At 48.0% G+C, this 25,938-nt stretch overlaps 1 pseudogene across 1 annotated transcript in view; it reads right to left on the bottom strand.

Moving 5' to 3' along the window:
- Positions 1-25,938, bottom strand: part of LOC144756200 (E3 ubiquitin-protein ligase TRIM39-like) — a 486,436-nt pseudogene that overhangs the window by 410,302 nt on the left and 50,196 nt on the right. Inside the window, exons 3-4 of the transcript XR_013595098.1 lie at positions 15,895-16,125; positions 4,224-4,246 (exon numbers count right to left, since the gene is read on the bottom strand). The product of XR_013595098.1 is annotated as an E3 ubiquitin-protein ligase TRIM39-like (transcript). The remainder of the gene's footprint in view (positions 1-4,223; positions 4,247-15,894; positions 16,126-25,938) is intronic.

Below are 25,938 nucleotides of genomic sequence, written 5' to 3'. Positions count from 1 at the left end.
GAAAGGCCACTTGCTGGATCCAGTTTTCAGCAACTGTCCTCATTTGAAGGCCTGTCCTTCTATAGCACTTCCTTGGACAGACCATGCCTTAGTCCCGTTGCTCTGGACAACAGAGAAACCTACACTCCCAACACCTACTGTCCAAGAAACCCGAAATTGGTCTAAAATACCGCTGGCCCAGTGGACCCAGGAACTACAAAAATCTATTCCCTCAATCGGCCAGACCCCCTCACAGGCCAATGAAATATTCAATGAATGGATCCAGAGTTCCCTAAACGCCACGCTCCCCTTGAAGAAAACAGTTTTCAAAAGATCTAGAATTTCAGCTCCCTGGTATTCCATCGAACTAAGGGAGAAAAAGCGTCTCTGTAAGAGACTGGAACGCAAATGGCGACTGGGATACGCGGAAACAGATAAAACTATTTACAGAGACGCCATCAGACTATACAAAAAAGACATAAAAAGTGCGCAATCATCATACTACTCAAACCAGATCGCAGAGGCCAGCTCCAGCTCGAAAGAGATATACAAAATAGTCAAAAGCCTCACCACCCTCCCTTCCCCTCCGTCTATAACGGAGAATCCACAGCTCCGCTGTGAAGACCTGGCTAATTTCTTCTCTCAGAAAATCAATCTTATTTACTCTTCATTTCCATCTACAGAACAGATTGTTCTGACTAAAGCACTCCCTGGTCCTCCTCATAACCACTCACCCTATCACCCTCCGGTGTTGGAGGAATTCCCCCAGTTGCAGGTAGATCACCTCACCTCCCTCATGCACCAAGTGAAGTCGGGCTCCCCCAGAGACCCAGCACCCCCATATGTTCTAGTCTCGGCCATTCAAACCATCCTTCCCACACTGCTTGGAGTACTCAATACCTCGATTGCTACCAGCACAGTACCAACAGCGTGGAAGCAGGCTATGGTGAGGGCCCTGGTCAAAAAACCTAACCTTGACACCAAGAACTTCAACAATTTCCGCCCGATCTCCCTGCTGCCTTGGGCAGCCAAAATTCTGGAGAAACACATAAACAGTATAGTAACAACTTTTCTCGAACAATACCAACTGCTCGATCCATCCCAGACTGGCTTTCGCCCAAAGCATGGGACCGAGACGGCACTGCTGGCAGTCACGGAGGAGTCCAGGAGAATCGTAGATCGGGGAGGATCGGTGGCAATCATCCTCCTCGATCTAAGCGCCGCATTCGATACCGTTAACCACGGTATCCTCTTGCAGCGTCTCCTGGACATCGGAATATCTGACAGAGCTCTGGAGTGGCTCAAATCCTACCTGAGCGATAGATCCTTCCAGGTGTACGAGGGCAATGTCACCTCCTCCAGCAAACCTCTGGGGTGCGGAGTCCCGCAGGGATCATCCCTAAGCCCGACGTTATTTAACGTCTACATGAGGCCGCTGGCTGGGATCGTCCGCCCGTTTGGTATTAAGATCGTTACCTACGCGGACGATACCCAGCTGGTGGTCTCCTTGGCACAGGCAGGCGGTCCCTCGGCGAATGTAGACCTCGCAGGTTGCCTGGAGACGGTCAAAAGCTGGATGACCAAGTCTTGTCTCAAACTTAATGGAGACAAGACAGAGCTCATGCTCTTGGGTCACACTTTACCATCCACTATAGACACTCTTTGGCCCCCCAGCTTAGGTCCGGCTCCAGCTCCCAAAGACGCTATTAAGAGCCTTGGTGTCTGGCTCGACAGGTCCCTGTCCTTTGACCAACAGGCAACGAAACTTTCTGCCACTTGCTTCGGCATCTTGAGAGTCATCAGGAAGATCCTGCCTCTACTCCCCTTTGAAGCAAGAAAAACCGTAGTCCTGGGCCTGATCCAATCGCGGCTGGACTATGGAAACGCATTGTATCTCGGAGCTCCTGACTTCACTTTACGCAAACTACAATTAATTCAGAACTGCGCAGCCAGAACACTTTTACAAATCCCCCGCAGATCCTCAGTAAAATCAGGACTAAGGATACTGCACTGGCTCCCCGTAAAGGAAAGAGTAGATTTCAAATCACTCTGCATCGCACACCAGACTTTCTGGTCTCGAGGCCCGGCTATCAATTTCCCCCTCATCACACCCTACCTACCCACTAGACAGCTGCGTTCCACCTCTGCTAATCTAGCCACTGTGCCACAAATAAAGAAATCAAGGTCCGGAGGCCGTTCCTTCTCATACAATGTCGCAAAAAAGTGGAACGCCTTGCCTCAGCATCTCAGATCAAACCCTGACATTCTCTCCTTCCGTAAACAGCTGAAAACACTACTGTTTACTGCATAATCAATGAAGCTGAATCTGCCTTCCCTCCAACTTAAACCTCAGCAATATTCTTAGCGCTTGGACGCCTCAGGGCAGCTACCCGCGCTTTAGAAATCCGAATTCATTCATTCATTCATTCATCTTTCCTGATGGGGTTGTCTGGACACGATTAAAATGATGTTGATAGTTTTGTATGCCCTTTCTAACATTCCACTTTCCATTCCATCTAAATTCTTTCAAAAGATTAATTCTATGTTGACTTCTTTTCTATGGAACGCTAGAAAATCAAGAATGGCTCTACAGAAATTGACAAGACCAAAATCTGAAGGCGGTGTCAATTTCCATAATTTCTCCAATCATCACAAAGCCTTTCAGCTACGACAATTATCGAATTGGATCGCTAATCAATTTGAGGACAAACCTCTCTGGGTAGATCTTGAGACCCCATTTTTAGCTCCCTTCTCATTTCAGGAGTATCGCTCATTTACCCGCAAACCACAAAAGCTCTCTACCCCTATAATAAAACAATCATGTAAACTACTGTCCACTACACCCCACTTAATGGTACATAATTTAGATACCTTTCTCAACTCCACAATTTGGTGCAATAAACAAATCCTTCTTAATAAGAAACCCATATATTGGAAGATTTGGAGGAACAAAGGCCTACTCTGGGTGCATTCATTTTTAGTTCAGGGCACACCCATTTAATTTACGCAATTACAAACTCTTTATCATTTACCTTCTTCCTTTAAGTCAAATTTTTTGACCTTACAGAGCGCAATACTTGATACTTATACTAAACTCAAATCTTCACCTTCCACATCCTCCCATCCCCTTTTCCCATGGCATAACCTTTTGCGCATAAATCCCAAAGCGTCCACCATTTACCCCCGTTTAATGATACCTCCTGAGACCCGAGACAAAATCAAAGTGGAACTCCTATGGGAATCAGATCTGGGAAAGAATTGGCCTATCTCTTTCTAGAACAGAATTTGGACGAAACTTAGGAAATCATCCAGAGCTGCCAGCACAACACAAACAAACACTCTTCTTTATTTACAATAGATTGTTTCTTATCCCCAAATACTTGCATAAAATACGCAACACATAGCCCAACACTTGCTGGACATGTTCCCAGGTTGATGCTGATCTCCTTCATATGCTGTTCACATGTTCTTATATTTTGGAAACAGGTCTGGCACCAAATCAACACTATATTTTACTCCACTACTTCCCTCTCCCATACACACATTTTTCTTGGTAGTTTAACACCGGACTGGAAAACTAGTAAATCCCAGCTACCACTTATTGATGTGCTAATAGCTGTAGCTTTTCAGCAAAAAAAAAAAATTTTTTGAAAGGATTCCTCTAAATTGTCCTATTTAGCTTGGTGGTATGCTGTAGGTCACAATCATCGCCTCGATACAACACTCGTTCATCCTATCTCTCTTGCTTCTAAACGCTCTCACCTTTGGTGCCCACTCACACAATTCTAGACAATGACGTGAAGAAAACTTCTTTACCCGATCCATCAAAACAAGAAGTTATCAAGCCTCCTTGACCTCCTATTGTTTGTCTATAATTATGCTTGATTTATCATTCGCTATAATATATATATATATAGAATTTTTTTTTTCTTTTTCACAATTGTGTATTTTTGCAATATATTATTTACTATTTCTGTGAACCTTTGACTGTACTCATATCCTCTTATATATTATCCTTTAACCATTTTAGTGGATATTGTATAGCATTATTATAACTCCATGTATTAACAAATACCTGCACATATGAAGTAATGTTTTTTATTATGATCATATTATTTTTTTCTGAACTTTAAAAAATATATAATTTATAAAAACGTGTGCCAGAATGCTAGTGAGAATAGGAATTCATTCAAGGGAAAAAGCTATGTCTTGGTTATAGTGTCCAGGAGAAAAAGAGAACATACCTGCCCAAGATGATATTCACACCCTAGAGAGAAAAGAGAGAGAATGGTCTGATAAATATGTATACCACATCATTTGGAGTACTAATATCCTTTTTTAAGAGACACTGAGCTGCTATTGGAGGAAAGAGGCTTTCTGACTTATGGCATAGTCTATATTGAGTCACCATGCAGCAAACTATTCAACATTGACAGTGGCTTGTGAGAGCAGAACAGTCACAATGCACTGTAGCGTGTTATGCAGGAATATTAATAACTTATGAACCAACTTGTGCACCAAATTAGGCTTTCTTGGTGCTACACCTAAAAGAGAAATCTTACAAGGAATCAAAGAGCTGTTTTGTGGAAGCTAAACAATGGTAGGTTCAGAGCAGAGAATCAATATGCTAATGGACAGTCCATTAGCTCACTGTCTTATTTCTGGGCACTTTCCAGAATACCATTGCTGTTTGTTTAGCAGTGATGGACAAATCACCTCCGTGAAACCAAATTAACCCTACAAATGCAAAATCGTTCAGAAAAAACACCCATACATCCAAATTACATCTTGATAAATCCAGACACATAAATGTTTACCAATACAAACCACTATTAAACAATTTGGGTAAAGCAATTTTCACTCACCAAGCACAACTAGTCAATGGAAATCCCACTATAAACAGGGGCTACACAGCAGGTAATTATAGACCAGCAATTGTCAATAAACCTGTCCTAAAGTGCTTGTGCTCTCTCCCTTAAACATGGTAAAATGGGCTTATATCCAATTGGCACATTTACTTTACATTAAGTCCCTAGTAAAGTCATACTCCATGTACCCAGGTCCTATAAAGTAAATGCTACTAGTGGGCTTATGGCACATATTTTGCCACCCACCTAAATAGCCCTTTAAAACAAGTCTGACATTGCATCCTCTCTGTCCCTCACCACCCCTTGTTGTAAATATTTTTGTCCACCCTAAGCGTGGAAGGGTATACTCAGACATGAGTCCCTTGCTCATTGCACCATCAGGATTCAAGCAAGCCGGGCCGAAGACGGCTGTAATGCCAGAAACCGGTCCCCGAAGCTTGTTTCCTTCCCAGTGTAAGAATTGGCTTTTGTAGTTTGGTTTGCCCTGTTCCCATCATGCACTGGGACAGGAACAGACTAATTTGCATACAGCCAGGTTCTGAAACTGGGATGGTGCAATGAGCTAAAAAACGGTGTTGGATCTAGCCCTGATCTTTTGACTGGGTGAGAGTATTCTGCTTAATTCAGAGACTCTGTCCCTCACCACCCCTTGTTGTAAATACTAGTGGGCTTATGGCACATATTTTGCCACCCACCTAAATAGCCCTTTAAAACAAGTCTGACATTGCATCCTCTGTGTGCAGTTTTAAACTGACATTTCGACCTGGAAAAGTAAACCATTTTCCAAGCCTAACCTTCCTTTTTGTTACAAATAAGTCAACCTTAGGGTAGGCCCTAAACAGCCCAGAGGGCAGGATGCAGTTTATGTAATACGTTTGTCAGGTACCTTTAAGCTTTACCTAGCCTGGTAATCCAAAACTCTTACATTTGTTTTTACTACTGCAAGGTCTCACTCCCCCATTTAATAATTGCTAACTTTCAATAGTGAAGAAGCCGGAAGGTCGGGTTTGGTGTCTAAAGAATTGTAATTTAAAACCCTCTTTAATGGTAAAGTCGGATTGTAAGTCACAATTCTGAAAAAGCCAAATTTAGAAATGTATAGTTCTTCTGTCCTAAATATTTGGGTCCTGGAGCCTGAACCGGAGTCACATGACTAGGTGTAGCGGGCAGCTGAACTTTGTGTATTATTCCCAAACAGTGAGACAAAGGAGGAATAAGTGTTGGCAGGATGGGCCATCACTGGCTGGATAAGGGGCGGAAGGATCACCTACCACCCTTGCACATCACAAAGGCCCCGCCTGAGCACACTCACAAAGGGCTTCACCCTAGTCTTTTGTGCCTCCAGACAAGCTGGGGGCGCAGCAGGGAGGAAGGAGATTCCAGAAACCTCAGAGGGGTGGAAGCCTCTAGAAACATGTCCTGCTTCAAAGAAGGCACACATAAAAATATTGGACCCTCAGACTCACTCTTCAGTATAATTCCTCTTCTGTAGCATCCACAGGTTTGGGACTTCTGTGCTGCTCTGCTGCAAGAAGTGCTACTAAGCTGCATTGCTGCCCTGCTTGCTGAGAAGGAAGACTGGACCTGCTCCCTTAATCCCAGGCAGAAGCTACTCCATTTTACTGGCCTCCTGTTAGAGCTACAGGGAGTCAGAGGCCCCATGCCCAGCTGAACCTGCTGCACTGGGCCTGCAACTGGACCCGCCTGAGCCCCGATAGCCTCTGAAAGAGTGAGTTCCTAACCCTCAAGATGTGTCCCACAGATTTGGGACCCTTGTTTTGGCCTCAGTTGAGCTCCTCCTTAAAGGACCATGAACCGGCCTGTTCGCGCCAAGATTTTGCTGGCTAGTAACACAAAAGTCCGGTAGATAGAATTCTATGTGCCACAGCAACAGTCAGCAATACCAGGCGACACAAGGTCTGACTTGGCATTACAGCATCGAAAACCTGTGGTAACCGCCAATGCAAGGCTCCAGCAACATCCGTTCCCAGCACCCGACAGGATCTTCGCGTTACAGCATTGTCAGCTCGCGGTGACTGTCAACGCGAACCACCTGCAACAACCAATCGTGAGGACCGGCAGGATCTTCGTGCTACAGCGATGGCCATCCGCAACACTCTCCCTGCTCCTCGCGGCCTCCTCCACCATGAACTGGACTCCTCATGGTAAACTTTGAGAAGGTAGCTTTTTCAGCAATAATAACCTGGTCCGTGTCGGGCTCCATTGCAGTTGGCTTGAACTTGTTACTTTCTTATCCCAGTCTCGCATGACCAGATGATGCCGACTGGTGCTTTATGCTTCTAGGTGCTGTACTTACCGTAAAACATTTAAATTGCACATCTCTGGTTCTACTGACTGGATTTTGACATTTATTCTCAAATAATTTATGAAATTTTACTCTGCTTCTAAATTGGTGTTTTTGAGACAAGTGAGGTTGCATTTGTTTGCAATTACAATAAAGGTCCATCTCACTCCTCCTCCTTTGAGCTATCCTCGTTAATGACTGTCTTCTCTGAGGTATCCCTAGTTCTTAACTTTGAGCATTGTTTGAGATATCCCTCATCTGGACTTTGATCCTTCTTTGAGGTATCCCTCATTCAGGCCTTGGGAGAGGGAACAGCTGGGTCTCTTTTCCTTCAACAATCAAGATACAACCCACAGATACAACCAGAAAGCTCAATTTGCCACTGAGACTTATAGGGATTTCTTTTAGGCCTATTGATAATTGCAAACACTTGTCAAGGAAAGCAGTTTTGTACATTTCCTTAACGCTGGTACTTGAGAAAGGAGCAACACGAAAGCTTTCGCTACTGCTACATTTGTCAGTTTTCCAAAGTAATAAGCTGATGAATAGGACTTATCAGGCACTAATGCCCAAAGTAAAAACAAGTTTATATGTGAAACAGTTAGTGCCATCTTCACATTCAATGTAGAACTAGGAATTGTATTCTGATACGCTACACAGACTGGCTGAAAAGTCAAAGATTCACAAAACTACTCCTGATGCGGATACCCTTACCGACTCAAAGAGCACAGTATTGTGCATAGAACTCAGGTACAAAAAATCAACTATGCGCTCCCGAGAAACCCTCAAGCGATGACTGGCAGTTATAGAGGCAACAATAGTCTCATGAACAATAATAGTAAGGTGGATGTGGGCAAAGCTGCAACTTGGCAGCGTACTTACCTGTTCCACAGTCATTACTGCCTAGAATGAAGTGATTTAGCTCTTGTTCAATTAGCACAGGCAGGGCTCAGTAACCTGTTCTGTTGGCGTGCAGCATCTTTTATCCTAACTCTAAAGCCCACAATGAGCCGCAGGTCTCATGATACTTTAGACTGATAGGAGTGGTAAGGTGAACACTGTGCTTTTTTGTCACCGAGCCAAAATATTTGAAATGTTCTTAAATTTAAGATATTCCAATTCCTTCCTAAGGATCTTCAACAGTGGATTCCAGAACGTGGCTGCAAAAAAATAGAACAATCATGCATTCAGATATTTGAAATACAATGATGGGATCTTGGAATCAAAGAAGGACTGGAATATGCTTATTGGGTGGAAGAGGCATTATTTACTTGAGAGGAAATTTGTTCCAGTACCTTAGTAAACCCAAAGGCCATAGCTTAGAGAATAGTAACGGACCCTTAGCGGGCAGGGAGGCATGGTGGAAGGAAAATCATGATCAGATTGTTTCTATTCGAACATCGTAGGGGCAACCACAAATATGGCTTTCTGAAGCAGACATAGAGTCAGAAAACTAGGCTTCACATACTTTATGTAGGAAGAAAGTGGTCAAGAAACAAAGAGGCATTTCACTTCCTTTTAAAGGCATATAAAAAGAGCCAATCAATGAGAACGTTTGCGGATATTCAAGGCTGCCAAAATGCTTTCTGTCCATCCCCAAAGAAATGGCACATGGGAACAGCTAACAATATCAATCAATCAATCAATCAAAGCATTTATACACGCTACTCACCCAGAGGGTCTCAAGGCGCTGGGGGGAGGGGGTCTGCTACTGCTCGAACAGCCAGGTCTTGAGCTGCTTCCTGAAGGCGAGGTGGTCCTGGGTCAGGCGGAGGTGGGTCGGAAGGGAGTTCCAAGTCTTGGCGGCCAGGTGGGAGAAGGACCTTCCTCCTGTGGTGGCTCTTCGGATGCGGGGGACGGCGGCGAGGGCGTGGTTGGTCGATCGAAGCTGGCGTTTGGGAACGTAGAAGTTGAGGCGGCTGTTGAGGTATCCTGGGCCTTGGTTGTGTAGGGCTTTGTGTGCGTGGGTGAGGAGCCGGAAGGTGATTCTCTTGTTGACCGGGAGCCAGTGCAGGTCTCTCAGGTGTCCGGAGATGTGGCTGCGTCGGGGGATGTCCAGGATGAGTCGTGCTGAGGTGTTCTGGATCCGCTGGAGTCTCTTCTGGAGTTTGGCGGTGGTTCCGGCGTAGAGGGAGTTGCCGTAGTCCAGACGGCTGGTGACGAGGGCCTGGGTGACCGTCTTCCTGGTCTCGGTGGGGATCCATCGGAAGATCTTACGTAGCATGCGCAGGATGTTGAAGCACGACGAGGAGACGGCGTTGACTTGTCTGGTCATGGAGAGGGAGGAGTCCAGGATGAAGCCCAGGTTGCGTGCGTGGTCTGTGGGTTTGGGTGCGCTGCCCAGGGCGGGGGGCCACCAGGAGTCGTCCCAGGCGGAGGGTGAAGATCCAAGGATGAGGACTTCCGTCTTGTCCGAGTTCAGTTTCAGGCGGCTGTTCATCATCCACTTGGCAACGTCCGTCATCCCTTCGTGAAGGTTGGCTCTGGCGGTGACGGGGTCGTTGGTGAGGGAGAGGATCAGCTGGGTGTCGTCGGCGTAGGAGATGATGTTGAGGTTGTGCTGGCGTGCGATGGCTGCGAGGGGGCTCATGTAGACGTTGAAGAGTGTTGGGCTGAGCGAGGAGCCTTGAGGGACGCCGCAGATGACTTCGGTGGCCTCCGATCTGAACGGGGGGAGGCGGACTCTCTGTGTCCTTCCGGCGAGGAAGGAGATGATCCACTCCAGTGCCTTCTCCTGGATTCCGACGTTGCTGAGGCGCTGTACTAGGGTGCGGTGGCAGACAGTGTCGAAGGCCGCGGATAGGTCCAGGAGGATGAGGGCCGCTGTTTCTCCGTTGTCGAGCAGGGCTCGGATGTCATCGGTAGCTGCGATCAGGGCAGTCTCGGTGCTGTGGTTGGTCCGGAAGCCAGACTGCGAGAGGTCGAGGGAGCCGTTCGTCTCGAGGAAGGCGGCCAGTTGCTTGTTGACGGTCTTCTCGATGACTTTTGCCGGAAACGGGAGCAGCGAGATGGGGCGGTAGTTCTTGAGGTCGGTGGGGTCGGCTGATGGCTTCTTAAGTAGGGCGCTGAGTTTGGCGTGCTTCCAGCTCTCCGGGAAGGTCGCAGTGTCGAAGGAGGTGTTGATGATGTCCCGCAGGTGGGGTGCGATGACAGCGTCGGCCTTGTTGAAGACGTGGTGAGGGCAGGGGTCTGTCGGAGATCCGGAGTGGATGGAGTTCATCGTGTGGATGGTGTCTTCGGTGCTGATCGGGGTCCAGGCTCGGAGGGTGGTTGTGGGGGGCGGTGGTTCGGTCGTGGCGTGCGTCGGTTGAGTGCTGAAGCTGTTGTGTATGTCCGCGATCTTGTTGTGGAAGTAGGAGGCGAGGGAGTTGCAGAGGTCTTGCGAAGGGGTGATGTCGTTGTTTCCGGCGTTGGGGTTGGAGAGCTCTTTCACGATGTTGAAGAGTTCCTTGCTGTTGTGTGCGTTGTTGTCCAGTCGTTCCTTGAATGCGGTTTTCTTGGTGGTGTGGATCAGTTGGTGGTGTTCTCGGGTGGCGAACTTGAGGGCAGTCATGTTGTCCGGTGTTGGGTCTCTGCGCCAGGTTTTCTCGAGTGCTCTGCAGTTCTTCTTGGAGCTCTTGAGTTCATCGTTAAACCATGCTGCTTTCTTGCTGCCGGGTCGGCTCGGCGGGGTCTTCAGAGGGGCGAGGTCGTCTGCGCAGTCGCTGATCCATTTCGTGAGGTTGGTGGCTGCTTGGCTGGGGTTCGTTGTGCTGGTGGGAGGGTTCTTGCTCAGGGAAGCGGCGAGCTGGTCAGCAGTGATCTTGTTCCAGCTTCTGCGGGGAACCTGTTGCTGGTGATGGTGGAACGTGGTCCTTCTGAAGCTGAAGTGGACGCAGCTGTGGTCCGTCCAGTGGAGTCCCGTGGCGTGGCTGAAGGCGATGTCCTTGCTGGAAGAGAAGACCGGGTCGATTGTGTGTCCGGCGTAGTGGGTGGGGGTGGTCACCAGTTGCTTGAGTCCGAGGTTGGAGAGGTTGTCCAGCAGGGTGGTGGTGTTGCGGTCGTTGTTGTTCTCCAGGTGGAAGTTGAGGTCCCCGAGGAGGATGTAGTCGGCGGAGAGGAGGGCGTGCGGGCTGATGAAGTCGGCGATGTCTTCGCTGAATTGCGTGCGTGGTCCCGGGGGTCTGTAGATGAGGGTGCCTCTGAGGGTGGTCTTGGGGTTGACGTGGATCTGGAAGTGCAGGTGTTCGGCGGGTGCGAGGGTATCGTCGGTGTCGGTCGTGATGCGGATGGTGTTCCTGTGGATGATGGCGATGCCTCCTCCTGTCTGGTTGACGCGGTCCCTCCGGATGATCTTGTAGTCGTCCGGGATGGCGATGGCGATGTCGGGCGCAGAGGAGGCGTTCATCCAGGTTTCCGTGAGGAAGGCGACGTCTGGGGCTGTGTTGTCGAGCAGGTTCCAGAGCTCGACGGCGTGTCTGTGGACGGAGCGGGTGTTGAGCAGGATGCACTTCAGGTGGGTGCTGCTGGAGTTCGGCTTGGTGGGTGCTGGTGTGGCGTGGGTCCGGTTGCAGGTGAACTTGCAGGAGTGGCAGCTGAAGGGTCCGTGGGTGCGTCTCGGTGTGGCTCGGTAGCAGCCTGGGGTTCGGCCGGTGTTGAGTGCGATGAGTTCGGTGGCGTCGTAGGTCCGTCTGGTCGGCTTCCGTCGGTGGGGGCCAGGGGTCCTGGCACTGGGCGCGGTCCAGGCGCAGACGGGCTTACCTTTGGCGCACCTTCGGCGCTCATTCGGTGCTCCCGCTGCGCGGTCGCTGAGGGGGCGTCATAAGAAGGGATCCGGGAGGGAGGGTCCGCTGGGAGGCGGGAGCTGCTGACCAATCGGCAGGCGAGGGGGCGGGGCCGCAGGCAGGCAGCGGCGGGAAGGCAGGCAGCGGCGGGAATAATAGAATAATGCAGCTTTGGTTAATGAATAATGGCTGATCTGAGTGGGGATTGGGGGCAGCACAGCTTCATTTTTTTATAGCACAAAATAGGACCACAGACATGCAGAAATAACAAGTTACTTACCTTCAGTAACAACTTTACTGGTAGAGACTCCTGCAGATTCCTCACCTTGTGAATTTCCCGTGTCCCAGACTGGACCAAGAAACTTTAATAGTAATTACCTTGCACGTCGATAGGCGCTGTTGTGCGACTCTGCATCAGATCAGTATCGCCCCTAGATGTGACATTGAGCCACTAGATCTGCTCCACCTCTGCGCTTTTACGGAAGAATCTTTCTGATCTCTGTATGAGTCATCGTACGTGTGGCTCATAGCAATAAGATTTTGCCAGTGTGCAGCTCTCTAAATTAGGATCTCATTAGTAGACCGTACAAGCCTTTTCCATAGAAAAATCAAAAAAAGGCATTACCTAAAGTAAGTAACTTGTTCTTCTGATAGAGATGTCTGATTGAAGATTCTACAATTTGTTAATAGATACTATATGAATACCTCCCCAGGTGGCTGACCTCTGAAATGGCTTATACCAGGAAGTCTTGCAGGACAGATCAGACGAAGCGCCCAGGAAGTAGTACTTTGTGAACATATGGAGGGAAGCCCACGTGGCAGCGCGTCACTACTTTTAGCAGGAATTGTGCTTTTTTCTGAAGGTCCAGGTTATCTGGGAAGAAGGAAGTGTATGGTTGCTGTATGGTACAAGGTTGGTATTTACTCACTTGTCTGACAAATGTTATTGGCGATGAAGAACACTGTTTTGATAGTCACTACGAGTAGAGAACAACTGTGCGTAACCAAATAGAGGTCCTACTTAGGCATCACTAAAGGTGTTGGCAGGTACATCTGGATCAGCCACTTCCAAAAATACATTACAACAGGTGAAAAGAGATGGCTGATCTGGCAACCATAAAAAGGCTGAAAGACAATCTTTAAGTGTAGCTATAGCCAGACCTTGCTGGGCAAAGAAAAGACCAAACTGTAAAATGTCAGGCAAGGGTTGGATGTCACAAAAAGGACACCAGATAAACTTGTCCCTGGAGTCCTGCACATACAGTTATAGTGGAGGGACGCCTGGCTGCCAAGATGACTGCAACCACTTTGGGAAGATCTATAGCCATCACTGTCACTCTTCAGTCTCCAAACACAGAGGTGTAGGTTGTGCAGGCAGGACCCAGCAGTGTCACTGTGACCGGAGATCCTCCCACACGGGCATAGGGATTGGAGGTCTTCTGCTCATGGCCAGAAGTTCAGGGTACCACAATCTCCTCGTCCAGGTGTTTCTTGATCTATTTCTGTATTCTGGGCATAAGAGGTAAGGATGGAAAGAGATACAGAAATCTCGTACCCCAGTTTAGGCAGAAGGTGTCGCCGTGGCAGAGCAGCCTTCAGAACTCCAATGCCCAAAACCCTGGACACCAAGCCTTCTCTGCAGTGGCAAACAGATCGAGTCAGGGTTCTCTCTTTTGCTGGGAGACGCCCTGTGGCACTTCCGATTGCAGTTTCCATTCATGATGTACCAGGCAACATTGGTGAGTTGGTCCGCACCGGCATTTAAAGATCTGACAAATGTTAGGTGATCAGGGAGATGCCGTGAGCGTTCAGCTATCTCCAGAGCTGTAGCGCCTCTTGGTACAGGATCCAAAACCCCATACTGCCCTGTTTGATGAAGTACAACATGGCAGTTATGTTGTCTATGAGAACCTAGAAAAAAGAATTATGCTGTTCCTCTGAAGTGAGAGTCAGGTAAAGGAAATCTAGACCAACCTGATCAGAGTGGTTCAAAGTTGGGAATCCATTCCATTGGATTATAATGCCCTCACACACCCTGTCGGGTGTCATGCTCCATCATCGGGCTGCTCCTCGTCGGGTCGGCTGTGCAATACCAGACGGGCTCCCTATAGTAGGGGCACTTTAGCAGGGATCTTTTTCCAACAGCCGTTTGGTGAAGTGGGGTTAAGGGGTCTACTGTGTGTAGAAGAATGTGTGTTTCAAGTGAATCTAAAATAGGGTCTGGAGTACCTACGACAACAATGTTAATCAAGGGGTCTCCTACCCTAAATAAAATCAAAAGATATAAGGCACTAGGCTGAGGTTATGTCTCAGGTTATGGCGCTCTTATATGTGATAGGTCATCATGTTTCTCGCCAAATGAATAATCTGCAGGCAATTCATCAGGACCAAACAAGGGGATATACTATCAAACTAAAAACCCAAATGGTGTTGTGGCTGCACACTCACATCAACCATGCGACTAACTAGTCATATACCTGGTAGTACTGGAACTACCTGTGGAGAGAGAACACATCACATCGGTAAGTATATCACGGTCATGGGCCTGTGTATTATTTCTTCTTCCCTGTGCACACTGACCCTCGGAATTACGTGGGGAGCATGAACCAGATAAAAGCAATTAAAAACAGGGTGCCACACGGTGAGTGCACAAGGTGAGCTAATGTGAACTTCAGCCCATGTGGCACACAATAATATTATAGCAGAGAGAGCATAGCACCCCTTAATAGTCGGAAGGAATGCCTTCAGTGCTAAGCGAATAGTTTGCAACTCCAACAAGTTGACAACTTCGCCAGTGACCAGAGTCCGCTGATCTCCACCTCTCCCAGATGACACCCCGAACCAAGCAACAATGGAGGAGTCACAACCGTTAGCTCTGGATAGGTTAGGGTGAGGGGTCTGCTGCCAGTCCAACTGCTGTTGAGCAGCCACCACTGCAGATCTTTTGCAGTCTGACACCTGGATGGAATCAGAGAGGCTCCTTTGATGTGGAGCCCAATGAGACTTCAGATCCTACTGCACAGCCCGCATGTACCACCTGATGTGGCTGCAAGAGCAGGATGCAGGAGGCCAAGACATAAAGAAGTGTCAGAGCCGCTCTCACTGAGTCCTCGGTCAAGGGTTAAAACATCAATATGATAGCCCAAATGTTCTGTACTTCGTAAGGTGGAGAGAAAGCTCGACAGCGCACCATAGCTAGCTGGCTCTGATGTAAGGGAGCCGTTATGAAGGAGTCAGGTGGGACTTCAGCATATTGATAGAAAAAATACAACAATGTCAACAGGTTAGCCATCGTCTGGAGGTGGCGCACAACTTCTTGAGGAGAGTCCACATTCAGTAGCCCTTTGTTGAGGTATCGAAAAACTGTTATTGGCAGCCTCCATAGGTGGGCTGGTCCTTCAGAGGAATGCTACTCTTAACCCCTTCCCTGCGGGGCCAATTCCCTCGCTGTGCTGGGGTGAGGGGGGTCGCGCATAGCGCCCCGGTGCTCGTGACAAGCTCAGCTCGTCGTGAGCCACGGTGGCCGTATGCTCATGACGAGCTGAGCTCGTCATGACCACGCCCGTTTCAATGGAACACCCAGCACAGCAGGGGAATTATCCCCGCGTGGGCGTGGCGCAACGGTCATGACGAGGTTATCTCGTCATGAGCACACGGCCACCGTGGCTCATAACGAGCTGAGCTTGTCATGAACATGGGAGGGGTTAATTCTAAAGATGTGCAACTCCATCTTCAGCAGCTCTACTTCTGCTACTGACACTTTCCCTTTAAAGAATTCTACTATTCTAGTTCTCGAGATGTGTAATTGTCACCTTCAGTAGCTCCACATCCTGCTACAGACACTTCCCCCTCCTAAGAGCTCTACTCTTCTACTTACTTAGATATTAAACTCTCACCTGCAGTGCTCCACATCCTGAAGCTGACACTTCAACCTCAGAGGAACACTAACCTTCTAGTCCTACAGATATTTAATTCTCACCTTCAGTAGCTCTGCATCATTTTGCTGACACTTCCCCTCTAGCTCTTTGATCAGGTCTCGGTGGGTGGATTGCTGCTTCTCCAGTTCACTCAGTTTCTCTTGACTCTTCTTCATCGTTTCTTCATGTTCATCTTCCAGTTTGCTCAGGAGTTGTTGCTTCTCCTTCTCCAGAAACTGCTTCAGAAGCTCAAATGTATTCATGATCTTCTCAGTCTGGTTCTTGAAGCTTTCCTTAATGAACAACAACCACACAAAGCACATCATATCTGTATTATTATTATTATAGTACAGTGAAATGTATCACACTCTTGTGACTTTACAAAGACTGAGCACTATCTCTTAGTGTCTCCTGCCATACAGAAAGGTTAAAAAAAAAGACAATAAATCCTCAGCTGAGGTTGATGCTGGAAGTCTTTACTTGACACAGTGTGAGATACTTATATAATTTTACGTATAGATTGCCTCCATGGCCCTCCCGCTCACGGTGACTCAAGACAACCAAAGCATAACGTTCTGAAATATCCAATTCAAATGGGTATTGGAACGTTATTCTTTATCCCACCCAAAGTACTATAGTGGAATATGAAAAATGCAATACCACAGAGAAGGATATATGAAGAGCAAACAATTATTGTAAGATCTGTTGAGAAGACTTGGGGTATAACTTATCTATCGGCAAGCAGCCCATTTCTCTGTCGGGGACAAGGATGTAAATTATTCAGTCACGCGACAGAGGTACTAATGCAGAAACGACTGTCAAGCTGGCAGTCATTTTTAAAGTATTGTCAGGAATCACCTCATGGCGGTTCCTGTCAATACTGTTTACAGTTTGGTGAAGGGCTCCGTGAACATCGCGGATCACTTAGGGTTCGGATAATCATAACAAATGCACTAGACCTGCAGGTCTAGTAACCAAAAAAATCTCCTCAACCTAACTGAAATGCACTTGACCTATGACTCTGAAACCTGAGCAAATGTGACAAGTTAACAAGATTTAAAAGCATTTTTATTGCTCAAAGACTTTGTGAGCAATAAAGATGCCTTTAAATCTTGCTATCTTGTCACATTACCTCTGCTTTCAGAGGCAGAGGTCAAGTGTCACTTGCCTCAAGGGAGAGTAGGACCTAAAAATAGCTCATCCTGAATTATTCTGACTCGCAACAGTCGAGTGGAATCTTTGAGCCCTGTCACTGCATCAAAATGTTTTCTGTTTTATTTTCAAAAAGAAAATCCCAAAGTGGGACTTTTCAGGATAATATTTGCTGTCAGAACAAGCTCTGGGAAAAACCAAGAAATACAAGCAAAAGAAAAGATGGAGACCAAAAGTATGGAGACTGCAATAGATCAAACTGGAAGGTGGGGCTGAGATACAGGAACACGGTCTTCCAGGTCAGGCAGAAACTGGCAGCCAATCACTGCATCCAGGGAAGTTTGAGCAGCCCGGTAACAGGTTGCATCAGCATAGCTGCACGGATGTAACTGCTTGGTTGTGTGGACGTAACATCATATGAAAACATGCCTTGGTTTTGCATTTGTCCTCATGTGCGGTTACAAAATGCATCAAAATCAGGGGTTTGTTTGTTATGCGCGACTACTCACCCGTAAGGGTCTCAAGGCGCGGGGGGGGAGGGGGGTTCCCAGGTTCCAGTCAACCAAGAAGGGGGTCTGTCGAAGAGCGATGTTATCTGTCTGAGGTGGAGCGGAAGGTCGTTCCAGGCACTGGCCGCGCAGAAGGAGCAGCCTCCCAATCTGGTCTTTCTGGTGTGGGGGACCACGGTATAGGAGAGCTGGGCTGATCATATGGTCCTTTGGGGTGCATAGAATTTGAGTCGGCATTCATGATCTTTGAAAGCACTTGTAGGAAAGCAGGATCTGATGTCAGTATGTTTTTTGGACTAGTCTGACAGGGATCCTGCTAATCAGGACCCCAGCCACTGTACTTCTGAACCTCCACAATTGGCTACTGGTGTACCCCTATATGTCCCTAGCATACGGTACCGAGATACCCTTGGCATAGGTACACCAGGGGTCTCCCAGGGGCTGCAGCATGTACTGTGACACCCATGGGAGTCCACTTAATCTGCGACTACGGGCCTGCCATTGCAGCCTGTGTGAGATGGTGCGTGCACCACTCATGACAGATATAAGTTTCCTTAGATCTTAAGTCACTGCACTTAAAAACTAGAAGTCACCCCTATGGCAGGTTCGTCAGTCCGGAGGGCATGGGGCTTTGTTTCAAGTGTGAGGGTACCCCATGCATGAGCAGGAACCCCCTACCAACTCCAGAGTCGATTCTCCGAGCTTTGCAAGTATGGTCAGCCATTTTAAGATATAAAGTGGACATCAATTATTAAGAGATGTCTAACTATATAATGACTGCACTGAACCGGGTCATGTTTGGTATCAAACATGTTAGAATCATACCTGAAACTCAGATTCCTGTGCTGGAAGTATGATCTCATGTTCTGGGGCGCTCTCAGAATATTATCCTGAAAAGTGCCCCCACCCCGTCCCCCCTCTGAGTTGTTCAAACCCTTTCCCTAGTCTTCCCCAGAGGCATCTTCTTCAAAGTCTCCCATTTTCATCTACTGCTGGTTCCAACACTCACTCCAACCCTATGCACCCGGCTCCCCTGGTACAGTTAAGCTGGTTCATGGGAAATCCACAGGTGTGGTGGCTCTCCAACCTGTCTTCCAAAGGGTTTCTATGGGGTTCTCCGGGAAGGGTCCTTCTTTAAAACTGCTACCACAACTTCTCCATTGACTTCCATTAGGCACGCTGCTGTGTTTCCACTCTGCACACAGCCTCAGTGGGGTTCCTGGGTACTTATCCTGGGTGGTTTTTTGGGATTCCCAGCTCCTCTGAATCTTCTGGTTCAAGTCCCATTCTCCTTTGCAGTTCGCATTCCACTCTTAGTAAATGGTTTCGTCTTTTCTGGAGACCAGTGGGATATTTGTGCTACCTACCTGATTATTTTGAAGTATTCCTGTGTGTATTGTTGATATGTTCGGGTAGGAGTTATACCAGTGTGTTAGTCATTGTATTGTGTAATAAATAGAAGGGATTTAAAGCAGCTTGTTTTACCCCGGTTAATCACTGCGTGGTTCTTTTTCATCTAATCTACACTGGTGATTAACCGGGGTAAAACAAGCTGCTTTAAATCCCTTCAAGAGAGGCCTGAAGGCTTCTCTCCACAGCTACCACCTTGAGAGCTTGAGATTACAGAATTTGAATTTGAATTTTTTTTGAATTTTTAAAAATGTATAAAGCGCACGTTCACAATGCAGTTTCATGGCGCTAGAGGGATTCCTGGGCAAAAGAGAATACAGAAAACTATAGACTGAAAGCCTGCTGGAACAAGAGAGTCTCAAGGGCCTTGCGAAACTCCATGTAGGAGGGGGAGAGTCTGATGTGGGGTGGGAGGTGTTCCAGAAAGTAGGCGCAAGGACCGCGAATTTCTGGCCTCCCGATCTTTGTTTCTTGAAGCGGGGAGTCACTAGTAGGGATTTGGTGGATGAGCGGAGATCTCTAGGAGGGCAGTAGTTGGTAATGGCGGAGTTGATAAAGGCAGGAGCCGTGCCCATCGGGCTTGAAAAGTAAGGCAACCAAGTTTGAACAGGGCCCGTTGCTTGATGGGGAGCCAATGAAGATCAATGAGGAGGGGTGACGAGTGGTGAAATTTAGATAGGCCATGTACCAGGCGAGCTGCCTGGTTCTGCACCAGTTGAAGGCGTTAAAGTGCATAGGCGGGAGCACCATTATAGATAATGTTCCCATAGTCGATCTTGGATAAAACCATGGCCATTACGATCAGTTTGAGTGCGGAGGGTGAGAAAAACCGGAATACTTTCCTAATGATACGCAGGGTAAAGAAACAGGAAGAAACAACAGAATTAATGTGGGAGTGAAGTGTCAAATGATGATTAAGTGTGATACCAAGGGTCTTAACTGAGTGAGAGGGAGTGGGGCTGTGCCAAGAGAGGGGGGCCAGAAAGAAGGAGACCAAGGGTTGCCACTGCCACCAGTCAGAATCAGCTCTGTTTTATCCGGGTTGAGTTTAAGGTGGTTCGCATTCATCCAATCCCAAATAAACAGCATGACAGACTGGAAGGCAGTGACACCTAGTGAGGGGGAGGAAAAGTTGAAAATGAGTTGGAGGTCATCAGCGTAGTTGTAAACTGTGACTTCCATTTGTTGCAATGCAAAAATAAGAGGGAAAATATAAAGGTTGAATAAGAGGGGAGAGAGAGAGGAGCCCTGAGGGACACCGCATTGCACCCTGCGGGGCGGGGCGAAGAATTCGGCCAGATGGATGGCCTGGGTGCGGTCAGCTAGGAAGGAGCCTATCCAGGCCAGTACTTGTCCTCCTATGCCCGCCGCCTTGACACGGGACAAGAGAATGGAGTGGTCCACCGTGTCGAAAGCGGCGGACAAATCCAGGAGGACCAGGGCCTGAGGGGTATTGGTATCGAGCCCCTCCCTGAGTTGGTCCATGACCGAAATGACCACCTTCTCAGTGGAGTGGCGGGGCGAAAGCCCACCTGGCAGGGTGCAAGGTAGTGACTGTCCTCTATGAAGGCGCTGAGTGCTTGGGTGACATGGGACTCAGCTACCTTGCCCAGGTAGGGGAGAAGAGATATCGGGCGATAGTTTGCCGGGGTGGAAGGATCTGCCCCCTGTTTTTTTAGTATAGGGAGGATTGTTGCAGTCTTAAAGGAGGCAGGGACGACGCCATGCATAAGGCAATCATTAAGGAGGGTAAGGACAGGGGATGGGCATTCGGCAAAAATCTGATGGAGAATACGTGCCGGGCAGATGTCAGCTGGAGAGCCCGACTTAACACGACTAAGTAAAGGGAGCAGGGATTCTCTAGTAAGTGGGGGAATAGAGGTAAGGGACAGATTATTGCCAGTAGGATGGGGGGGGGGAGAACGTGGGCAAAGGGGGGGGGGGGGGGGGGGGGAGATGTTGGCTTTGATACAAGCTAATTTATCGATGAAAAATTTGTTAAGCGAATCACATAGGGCCTGAGAGGGGGGAATCTTGGGCAGAGTTCTGTCCGAAGATGCCAGCTCGTGGACGGTGGCAAAGATCTCACGCGGCTGGCTTTCTGCGGCTAGGATACGCTCCGAGAAGTAATCTGTTTTAGCTGCTAGGATGGCTTGTTTGTATTCGCTGAGAGTGGTAATATAGTATTGTTTCCGGGTTGGGCAATATGTTCTTCTCCAAGCTTGTTCAGCCTGCCGTACCTCCAGTTTCTTGGCTTTGAGGCCAGGGCTAAACCACTTCTTGGAATTGTGGGTGCGGTTGATGGTGATCCGCTTCAGGGGGGCCACTGGGTCGCAGGCTTTGGTAAGCCAGCGATCTAGGATGAAAGTCTGGGAATGAGGGGTCAGGCCCGATCGATCCGGGCATGTGACAGCTAACGAGTTGCACAAGGATGGAATGTCGACTCAATTCCAATTTCTTGCCCGGGTGTTTTTAGGGTAAGAAGGTGTTGTTTTTTGGCTCAGATCCAGGGAAAAAGCGAGCAAGGAGTGATCAGACCATGGGCAGGGCGAAATAGTTGGAACAGAAGTCGGGATGTTTAATGTCCATATCTGATCAAGGATATGGCCCCGCATATGGGTGGGACCTTGAACATGCTGGGTGAAGTTTAGGCTAAGAAGCAGTTGTGTAAAATCCTTGGATTTTGTATCCTCAGCGGGGTCAGTGGGCCAGAAATTAAAATCTCCCAGAACGAGAACAGAGGCACTATTGACTACCAAGGTGGCCAATAGGTCCTGGAAGGCAGAGAGAAAACCTGCGGATGGTTGAGGTGGTCGATATGTTAATACGCAGGTAATTGGGGTCTTGAGAGAGGTAGAGCGAACTACAAGGCAATCAGCTGCTGGTATTGTGGGCGATGAGAGTGTCTGAAAATGGAGTTCCTTGCGGGCAATCAGGGCTACCCCGCCGCCTGCTTTCGCCTCCGAGCGATCTGCGCGGAGCATGGAGTAGTGAGGCGGGAGGGCTGCCAGGATGCTTGGTAGGGAGTCAGACTTGTACCATGTTTCGGTTAAAAACAATAGGTCCGGAGAGTCGGAGTCTAAAAGATCAAATATTTCGGTCTGGTGCTTGACGGCTGATCTTGTGTTCAGAAGGAGAGCAGCAATAGGGGGGGGGGGGGGGGGGGGAGCGGGTGTGATAGACTTTGGGGAGGCGATGCCAAGAGGTTGACCATAAGACAATATTGCGGAATTCAGTGGCCAATTTTTATTGTGGGCACACAGTTGTTCGGGAGTATATGTTAAGAATTGCGCATAGTGGCGTGCCCCTTGCCCCCGTCGGTCGCGGACGGGCGCAGACGGGCTCGCCGCGCTGGCGGCCCGCCCGCTGCGCGACCGGGGGTAGCACATTGTATATAGAGAGGAAAACGGAAGGGGCGTGGCTTGAAGTGGTGGGCGTGGCCAGTGGCCTCTGGGGAATGGCGGCGGCAATGTGATGGCCCGCAGCAGCGATAGGATCCGCTGTGCGGGGCTGCCCAGAGCGGGGAAATGCTCAGGAAGGAGCGAGTAAGCAGATAAAAACACAAATAATCATACAGTTTAAAAAGTGCAAGTCCTAGCGTTCTCCCGGCTTTCCGCCTCAGGAGATGGTGTGGCCTCTGGCTCGCGCTAGTAGTCAGCGCGTTAAATGCCTTCGGCGGGGGGGCGGGGCCTGAAGTGGTGGGCGTGGCCAGTGGCGGCGGCAATGTGATGGCCCGCAGCAGCGATAGGATCCGCTGTGCGGGGCTGCCCAGAGCGGGGAAATGCTCAGGAAGGACGAGTAAGCAGATAAAAACACAAATAATCATACAGTTTAAAAAGTGCAAGTCCTAGCGTTCTCCCGGCTTTCCGCCTCAGGAGATGGTGAAGACCACTAAAATCACCATAAGGGTTGCCTGGATTGGAGCAAGGTGCATCACTGAGCGTGAACACATGTACTTGTTTACTCTCCCCTGAGGCGGAAAGCCGGGGGTTCTACTCTCTTTTCTTGTGGTGATAGAAGCGACAACTTTTAAGACTTGTTTATATTTTACTGGTAGCGCTTTTAATTCGCACTGCATGAAGAAGCGATAATTTTTAAGATTGTTTATATTTTAATGGTAGCGTTTTAAATTCGCACAGCATAAACGCGCTCTCGTGTGCAAGACTCACGTTGCACCGAGGCACATTCCCTCACCTTTCTCCTCCCGGCGTGGCCGATTAGGGGCTGACAACGCGGGGAAAGGCGCCATCTTGGAGGGAGGAAGGGTTGGCGGTCTAGTGGCAGGTCGCCTCCCGCCCTCCAGGATATTTAAACTGGGCTAAACAGTCATCCCGTGTACTTGTTTACTCTCCCCTGAGGCGGAAAGCCGGGGGTTCTACTCTCTTTTCTTGTGGTGATAGAAGCGACAACTTTTAAGACTTGTTTATATTTTACTGGTAGCGCTTTTAATTCGCACTGCATGAAGAAGCGATAATTTTTAAGATTGTTTATATTTTAATAGTAGCGTTTTAAATTCGCACAGCATAAACGCGCTCTCGTGTGCAAGACTCACGTTGCACCGAGGCACATTCCCTCACCTTTCTCCTCCCGGCGTGGCCGATTAGGGGCTGACAACGCTGGGAAAGGCGCCATCTTGGAGGGAGGAAGTGTTGGCGGTCTAGTGGCAGGACGCCTCCCGCCCTCCAGGATATTTAAACTGGGCTAAACAGTCATCCTGTTTACTTGTTTACTCTCCCCTAAGGCGGAAAGCCGGGGGTTCTACTCTCTTTTCTTGTGGTGATAGAAGCGACAACTTTTAAGACTTGTTTATATTTTACTGGTAGCGCTTTTAATTCGCACTGCATGAAGAAGCGATAATTTTTAAGATTGTTTATATTTTAATGGTAGCGTTTTAAATTCGCACAGCATAAACGCGCTCTCGTGTGCAAGACTCACGTTGCACCGAGGCACATTCCCTCACCTTTCTCCTCCCGGCGTGGCCGATTAGGGGCTGACAACGCGGGGAAAGGCGCCATCTTGGAGGGAGGAAGGGTTGGCGGTCTAGTGGCAGGACGCCTCCCACCCTCCTCTGTACAGCATAAAATGAGGCTATTCCGTCCGCGCAGCGGGCGGGCGCGCCAAAGGCAAGCCCGTCTGCGCCCGTCCACGCCGGACACAGGCCTAGGGCCACCACCCCTGGCTCGACGGCATTCGCCCGCCTCACATCATACCCGCGCTCTGCGCTGATTGATCTCCGCCCACAAACTAAGGAAGAATGTACAAGGTATAGTCCTGATTATATATCATCTAAGATTGCCTTGGATTGCAAACACTGTCAGACATCCATCCCCCTACTAAATAAAACGGTGGGTAATGACAATTTCTACCAGAAAAAACAACAGTTTACTATAGCCCTCATTAATGTGCGCTCATTAGCCAAACATAGGCAAGAAATAGCCGATGTACTTACAGACAGGAACATTGACATAATGTTCCTGACAGAGACCTGGTTGGACAAAGCATCTGACCCAGACCTCGTGATAGCCGTTCCACAGGGATTCAAATGCTATAGACTGGATAGAACGGGTAAAAGAGGAGGTGGGATTGCCATAATTGCTCGGGACACTTTCAAAATTCGTACTACAGCAATTCCTTCTACGACATGCAAGGCATTTCATTTTGATATTTATCTGTCCCCCTCATATAACTTCAAAGGCATACTATTATATAGACGACCAGAAATCCGGTCGGGATTCCTTACAGAAATTGCCACTATTTTAGAAACCTTAGTTACAGATAAATCTGTAACACTGCTAGGTGACTTTAATTTCCACTTGGACTGTAGTGAAGACAAAGACACTATATCTTTGCAATCTGAAATGGAGGTTTTTGGTCTATCACAGTTGGTGAAAGGACCTACTCATACTGCAGGCCATACCCTAGACGGTATATTTACCAATCTGGACAATATGCTAGTGACCGATGTCCTGCCATTGACTTGGTCCGATCACCACCTGATATCGGCTACAATACAAATTAATAAAACACCTATTGCAACAACACCATTCCCCAAACGAGAATCGTTTAAGGTCTGGAAAGACATCAATATTCCCAGCCTTAAGGACGCGTTACATAATTCAATACCTATTTGGGCTAATGACCCAGAAACTGCTATTGAGCAATACCACACATGGGTGGGCCAGGCAGCTAATAAGCTGGTACCAGTAAAAAGATTGTCCAGGAATAGAAGCTCCCCTTCAGCACCATGGTATACCGAGGAGCTTAAAAAACTAAAACAGCAATGTAGAAACAAAGAAAGAAACTGGAGGAAAAAGTATGATAATGAAAACAGGAAAGCGTATAAGGAATCTTTAACCCAATATAAACTCTTGATCACAGAGACAAAAAAAAAGTATTACACCGAGCAAATCGAAAGCGCAAAAACTCAAATAAAAAGCTCTTTGAAATAACTAAACATCTGGCGGGATGTGCCCCAGACCTTAATCCCCCTTGCTCACAAAATTTCTGCGATTTATTGGCATCCTTCTTTTTCACCAAGGTGAATGATATCTTCTCAGCATTCAACCTAGAGGTTAACCAAAGCAATGAAAAAATAAAAATACCATCGTCAAGCAATAATCTTTCTTGCTTTGCAGAGGTAACTGAAGATCAATTCCAGGATATTATCAAAACAATTAAATCTGGATCGGCTCTGGATCCCTGTCCTCTGAATACCCTTCGTTTGCTAATGGACACTATGATCCCAGTTATCACCCAAATATGTAATCTAACGTTTCGCACAGGCATCTTCCCTAACCATCTAAAAAAGACCTTACTAAAACCTCTCCTGAAGAAACCCGGCTTAGATAAAACTGAACTGAAAAATTATAGGCCTATAGCGAACCTACCCTTTCTTGCCAAGATAGTGGAGAAAGCCATGAACATCCAACTTGCGGAATTCATTGAGCAATATCATCTGCTCGACGAATCACAATTTGGATTCCGCAAGTTTCATGGAACGGAAACAGCGCTCATTAAAGCGGCGGATGATATTCG

The sequence above is a fragment of the Lissotriton helveticus genome, chromosome 5_1, assembly GCF_964261635.1.
Source record: "Lissotriton helveticus chromosome 5_1, aLisHel1.1, whole genome shotgun sequence".
In the NCBI taxonomy this organism is placed as follows: domain Eukaryota; kingdom Metazoa; phylum Chordata; class Amphibia; order Caudata; family Salamandridae; genus Lissotriton; species Lissotriton helveticus.
This window is presented reverse-complemented; position numbering and strand designations above follow the sequence as displayed.